The 7,000-nt window shown below is 44.2% G+C and overlaps 1 long non-coding RNA gene across 1 annotated transcript; it reads left to right on the top strand.

Moving 5' to 3' along the window:
• Positions 1–1,166: 1,166 nt before the first annotated feature.
• Positions 1,167–6,463, top strand: LOC141059194 (uncharacterized). Its single transcript, XR_012222399.1, has 2 exons — positions 1,167–2,608; positions 5,368–6,463. It is a non-coding gene; the product is annotated as an uncharacterized lncRNA (long non-coding RNA).
• The last annotated feature ends 537 nt before the right edge of the window (positions 6,464–7,000 follow it).

Raw genomic sequence — 7,000 nt, 5'->3', positions numbered from 1 at the left:
TGTGGTATGTGTTAAAGTGTAAGAGAATGGTCAGTCATAATATACTGAGCGGCCATGTTGTCTCTAGCAGCCATTTTGTTGAAAGTTAGAGAAGATTCAACTTTTACAAAAGAGCTGATAAAATGTATTAAATGGAGGATGGAAAATGAGATCATGTCTCCTAGCAACCTCAGCCGATGTGCGTAGAAGAAGATTGGATCAATCAATAGGGTCACAGGTTACCAAATATATGGTCAGTATGCTTATACGTGATAGTGTGGTAGCGAAGTGTAGAGTAGTTAAAATGTCAGGATGTAAGAATTTAGGGACCTAGACTGGAGACAATGATAAGATTTTAGGACAGTAGCCATAGATACCAATGACTTATGGGTTTTAGTGTTGCTTGAAGAAATGTTAATTAATATCTTCGTATTATGTCATTATATTCTCTTTTCTAAACCACGTTTCTGTAGATTACCATGAAAACGCCTTAGAATTATAATGTTAACGCCCTCTGTGGCAAAATGCAGCTTTCTTTGTTCTGATAATGTATAAGAAGCCCCTGTTACTGTCGATCGGGGCCATTCCATCGCCATCATGCCACTGTGCCTCACCATGGCCAGGGCACAGAGCCTTACCATCGCCAGACTTCCTAGCAAATCTCTGCCTGTCTGAATTCCTGTTTTTGCCCGCATATTCCAGCTCCTCTGTTATTCTGTATCTGTTTTGCCGTGTATCTCCGAATAAACCTTCAACCTCAGCTTGATAAGAGATCGTCTGTGGAACTTCTTCCCGACTCTTCCAGCTCTCAGTAGGACTTTTTCTTACAAGTGGCGATTGCCAGCCAGGAGGAGCAGCTCCGGAGAGTGGCCTCCAGAAGAACCTTTGTGGAAGAAGCCGCAGATGAGGGCTTGGAGGTGGGAAGAGGAAGAGAAAAAATAAAAGAAACGCGTATGGCCATACGTTAAACCGGTCAAAGGAAGCCAGCCTGAAGGAGAACCTCTCGTGATCGCTCTGAAACCGCCTGCCCGATTTTTTTATAATAAAACCACGGACAAAGAAAAAGACTATAAAAAGATGAGTAACTAAGAAGAAGCTATCTACAAGGACGTGAGAATTTGTTGTGCCGGGTAGCAAGAAGCTTTAAAAGGGCGTGGGGAGACACTTGGCAAGCATAACGAGTGAGGCTGGAATCACGGCTGCACCTCTTTTGATATCTGGTCGACCCCAAACAGCTGCAGCGAGGTCTTCCATCTGAGAGGTGTGAGTATCTAACTTTGCTTAAATTGCATTTGTTGATACTAGGACAGAGTAAAACTCGTCCTTGTAGACCACTGTAAATATGGAGTGGTTACGGAAGCAGGCAGAGAAATATGCTGGCACACCCCAGCTGGAGGGGGTTAATGTGGAAACCACGTGGTTAAATTGTATGCGTTGGTTTACCACCGAGAACAGGGAACTGGATAGAAAGAATTCACTAGGTTAAGCTAATAGCCAAGTAGTGGCTTTGTGTAAGACAGTCATAACCTTTGATCAGGCTCTTGATAAATAGTCTACACAACAATATGTTAACATGTTCACCCGGGGAGGGGCAGCGTATAGGGAGAGATCAGAAAAGCTGAATGAGATGCTGGAGCTAGCAGCGAAGCACAGAGAGGAGGGGTGCGAGCAGCAGCAGCTGAGAGCAGTTATGTCACAGATGGACACTGCAGCTTCGAAACACAGTGCTGATGTAAATACAGTTGTAGACTGGAGAAGAGAGTTAGGAGAATGAGTGAAGTAGTACATAACAAGATATAGTGTCCCAACAGCTCCAGCTTATGCAGATACAGTTGAGGAAAGATATATTGTCCCAACAGCTCCAGCACATGCAGACCCTAGGTTAGGTGTGATGCTGCTTCTACCCCGAGAGAAAAATCCCAGGCCAAATGTTCCTGGTCCATCTTAAATTTATTAAAAAAATGTTGCCTAATTGGGAGGAAAGTAAGTGAGTGTTTTGTTAGGACGATGCAATCCGAGGTGAGGGGTGATGAGTCTAATGTTTTTGCATGCCATTCACCTCGGGGTGTATCTGCTGATTAGGGGAGGCCAGGAGTTCCGGGGGGGTATGCGCAGCTGCTGAGAATGGGCAGGTCCCGTTCGGCAGAGCCCCCACAGGATCCTATGAGAGGTCCCCCCTTGTGTTATTTTCGTGGACATCTGGGATATGTTAGACGTTTTTGTCCCAACTTTGAGCCAGGGATTGTACCCCGAGAACCCCGGGCACCATTTAACCCCCAACAGACCCGGGAGTTCTCTAGACCACCTTTCGGAGTTAGACCTCCGTATCCAGCAGTGAATGACCCTAGGCAGTATCAGCAGTACAACGTTCTTCAATTGGTTAACCCAGTCTCACAGGAGCCCTCTGCTCCTGCTCCCTCCCCAATAGCTTTCACTCATCCGTGCCCGGAGGTCCATGCTATTCAGGGAGGGGTCACTCCTCCTCGTCCCTATGCTCCGCTGATTAAGGAGCTACGGGAACATGAGGACCGGACCCTGACTAAGGATCTCTTTGGGGCGGAGGTGGCAGCTGTTGGACGGAAGCCGTGCCCAGATGGGGATGATGGATTTTTCGGGCTTCCCATGACAGGTAACACTGATTGATGGAGTGTTCCCCCTGTTCCCCTCACCCTCCTTGCTCCCCTTTCCCTGGGCAGGGACGGTAGACCTTATGTCAGAGGGAGAATAGAGGGGCTGCCTTGGGAAGACATCCTCATCGATACAGGAGCCTCAGTTTCAATAACACGACACAAATTGCAGTCACCCCCTGGACTGCCTGAGACTACACTTTTGTAGAATTTGAGGACTCCTGTATTCAAGCAGTAAAAAGTCGTCCAGTAAACCTGAGATTTCAGGACACAGGGGGATCGAAGCAAAGGGGTCTTCGATGCGCTTTTTGGGTAAACCCACAGTTACGGTACACTATTTTGGGAACTGATGTTTTGGGAGCAATGGGAATTGTTGTTGATTTATGTAACAAAGTCTTGTGGCGGAAGAAAGAAGCCACTATCTGTTCTGTAATTGTCCCTGTAGAGGAGGAGGAGAGTCATAAATTACCCATTGCTAGCTTCGGATTAGGTGCTAATGAAAATGTTGAAAACACTGACAATGATGCTTTAAAGAATGAATTGAAGCAAAAGTTCCCTGAATTGTGGATCTCAAAGAAAACTGATTGTGGGTTAATGCAAATTCAGGTTAAAATTGATGGTGAAAAACTGCCACCTTTCCAGCGTCAGTACCGTATTCCGGAGGACGCAATCCCTTACATAAGGGTAGCAGTCAGTGAATTGGAGAAACAAGGTGTTGTTGTGAAAGGTAATTTTCCATGTAACAGTCCTATTCTACCTGTAAAAAAGGAAGATGGCAGTTTTCGAATGGTAGTAGACCTGAGACTTGTAAATAAGTACACTCCCTCAGCTGCTCACCTTGTGGCATCTGTCCCTGAAGTTATGTCGCAGCTGAGGAGTGATTGTAAGGTATTTTCTTGTTTGGATATTGCAAATGGCTTTTTCTCAGTACCCCTAACACCTGAATCTGCACTCCGCTTCGCACGCGGTTGCCCATGGGATTTCACAGTTCTCCTGTGTATTTCCATCAGGCATTGGCTCAGATGTTAGAATCCCTTGGTTACGGAGGCAAAGTCTTACAGTATGGGGATGATTTATTGATTCAAACTGTCGATGAAGGTGAACACAGAGAAACCCTTGAAAATGTTTGTCAGGCTTTACAAAATGCAGGACTCAAAATGAGTCTAGATAAAGTACAATTGATGAAATCAGAGGTTAAATTTCTGGGTGTGTCTGTCTCAGCAGAAGGAAAGAAGCCCATGCATGATAGGGTTAAAGCTATTCAGGCTGTCCCCATACCAACTAATATTACTGAACTCAGAAAATTTTTGGGTCTTATTAATTTTTCCAGAGAATTCATTGAAGATTTTGCTTATTTGGCTAAACCACTGTATGATTTATTGAAAAATGTTGATAATGACCTTGACCCTGTTAATGTAGAGGGAACCGCCTTACAGGCTTTTGAGTGATTGAAGCGCGCCCTTACGGCAGCTGCTGCATTGATTAACCCTGACCCTTCCCAGCCTTTCTACATTCAGACTCACACCGGTGATATCTCTATTTCTTCAGTGCTCCTACAAAAATGGCCCAAAGAAAGCCCCGAGGTATCTAGTCAGTTGTATGCCTTAGGTTATTATTCTAGGTTGCTTACCCCCGTGGAAAAAGGATTCACTCAGTGCATGAAGCACCTACTGGGCGTGCACTGGACTATGAATCAAGTGAAGCATATAGTGGGATTTGCTCCCTTAATTCTACAAACCCCGCATGTCACTTTAAAAACTTTGCTGAAGGGAAAAGCTTCAGGTATCAATTCACAGAGAATGGCCCAATGGATCATTGATTTTGAGACTAGAGACTTACAAGTTGAGGTGGGTGAGAAATATCACTTAGCCCAGATGATGCAGTATGCAGGAAAAAGTCACAATTGTCAAATTGAACAGGCTAATGTTACTCCCTCTCCCTTCCGAGCAGATTTTCAAGAGGGAATCCCCTGTGCCTATATTGACGGAGCTTGCTATTGGCATGAGGGGCATTACATCACAGGCTTCGCTGTGTGGTTTCCAGCTAAGCCATTGCTGCTGCAGTATAAACTCCCTGGTCATTTCTCCGCTCAAAGAGCTGAGTTGGAAGCAGCTCTACAGGTCATTCTCGGGTGTCCAGAGCCAATGAATATCTTCAGTGATAGCGCATATGTCGTGTCGTCACTCACTCTATATCTTAATGTATGGGCCCTTAGGGGGATGGTTGATTCTCAGAACAAGCCCTTGCAGCATGCAGACATTCTAAAACAAATTGAGCAACGGGGTAAAGAATTCCCAAAATTATGGTCCTTCTGCAAAATTAAAGGACACCAAAGGCTAATTCCTGACCCTCACATCCTTGGCAATGCATATGTAGATCACGCAGCCAGGGAAGCTGCACTCACAGGCGAGGACAAATATCCCCAAGAAGTCATCGCTGCAGTTACTAAAAAAACCCCGAGAGCCCCCCCTTGTTTATTCTTCTCTTCAATATCTCGTAAAAGCACAGGAGAAGGATGGAGACTCATCTCTGTTCAATTCCCTTGAGTCCCTGCCCATTGAGGGGGAGTGCTTGTACTACAAACGGGTTAATGATAGACTAGTGCTTTACATCCCAACAACAATGATTAAGTTTTTGCTCAAATTTTCAAGCTAAAAAGGTGATTAAAATGGTTCATATCAATCAGTGTAGACTTCTTAATTATTTTACTGAGATTTCTGGTAAGGACTGATACTCCGCTTTTTTTTTCTATTTTCTCCAGGTCAGCTGAAGATTTTCATATTCGACTCCTGGGACCGTGAACCTATTGGATGATCAGGAGAAGATGTTTCACACTATACAGTGGGACTCTGATAGTGTGAGAGGGGGAGAAGATCAGGAAAATCCAGAAGACAAAGAATGAGAAGAAATAGACCAAAAGACCTGACTATTGTGCAACTTATTTTTTTTCGGAACTATTTGAATTATTTTTTTTATTATGTGTTTGTTCTATTTTTAGGGACTTTTGCCTTACACACACACGTGCATAAAGTGCTGAATTACCCCAATATTCTCATTTTCAATAATTCACCCATGAATATTACAGTACTGTATGTTGTACTCTGGATAGAGTACAAGAGGGGGACTTGTAAGAGAATGGTCAGTCATAATATACTGAGCGGCCATGTTGTCTCTAGCAGCCATTTTGTTGAAAGTTAGAGAAGATTCAACTTTTACAAAAGAGCTGATAAAATGTATTAAATGGAGGATGGAAAATGAGATCATGTCTCCTAGCAACCTCAGCCGATGTGCGTAGAGGAAGATTGGATCAATCAATAGGGTCACAGGTTACCAAATATATGGTCAGTATGCTTATACGTGATAGTGTGGTAGCGAAGTGTAGAGTAGTTAAAATGTCAGGATGTAAGAATTTAGGGACCTAGACTGGAGACAATGATAAGATTTTAGGACAGTAGCCATAGATACCAATGACTTATGGGTTTTAGTGTTGCTTGAAGAAATGTTAATTAATATCTTCGTATTATGTCATTATATTCTCTTTTCTAAACCACGTTTCTGTAGATTACCATGAAAACGCCTTAGAATTATAATGTTAACGCCCTCTGCGGCAAAATGCAGCTTTCTTTGTTCTGATAATGTATAAGAAGCCCCTGTTACTGTCGATCGGGGCCATTCCATCGCCATCATGCCACTGTGCCTCACCATGGCCAGGGCACAGAGCCTTACCATCGCCAGACTTCCTAGCAAATCTCTGCCTGTCTGAATTCCTGTTTTTGCCCGCATATTCCAGCTCCTCTGTTATTCTGTATCTGTTTTGCCGTGTATCTCCGAATAAACCTTCAACCTCAGCTTGATAAGAGATCGTCTGTGGAACTTCTTCCCGACTCTTCCAGCTCTCAGTAGGACTTTTTCTTACAAAAGGGGCGCTCTTTCGCCCAGGGCACATGAAAACCTGGAGCCAGCCCCCCCCCCACAGTTTGTAGCCAAATAACCCCCATTTTTCAGTGCGTAACTTGTATTATGAAGTTAATTAAGGTTGACAAGCTTAAGAAAGAAGAATTGATGCTTTTGGCATTCAAATGGGCACTGTAGGTGTGTTTCCTGTCCTCCTCTCACTGCCGACTTTTATTCCCCATTGACTTACATTGGGTTTCGTGTTTCGGGACGACCCCGACTTTTCCATATAATCGGACGATCTTGCTCGACCCGACTTTTGGAAAAGTCGGGTTTCACGAAACGAAACGCGACCCTAAAAAACCAAAAGTCGCTCAACTCTAGTAATCAGTCCTTAGCGCATTGATTGACAGGGTGCTTCACAGTGTGTATGCAGAGTAGGCTGTCAATCTATTTGCCGGAGAGTGATTACAGCAGTCTCACTCTGTAGTGACCATTGA

This window comes from Dendrobates tinctorius, unplaced genomic scaffold (assembly GCF_039654945.1).
Source record: "Dendrobates tinctorius isolate UK_male_01 unplaced genomic scaffold, ASM3965494v1 ptg000224l, whole genome shotgun sequence".
Taxonomy (NCBI): domain Eukaryota; kingdom Metazoa; phylum Chordata; class Amphibia; order Anura; family Dendrobatidae; genus Dendrobates; species Dendrobates tinctorius.
The sequence above is the reverse complement of the archived record's forward strand: the minus strand, read 5'-3'. Positions and strand labels throughout refer to the sequence as shown.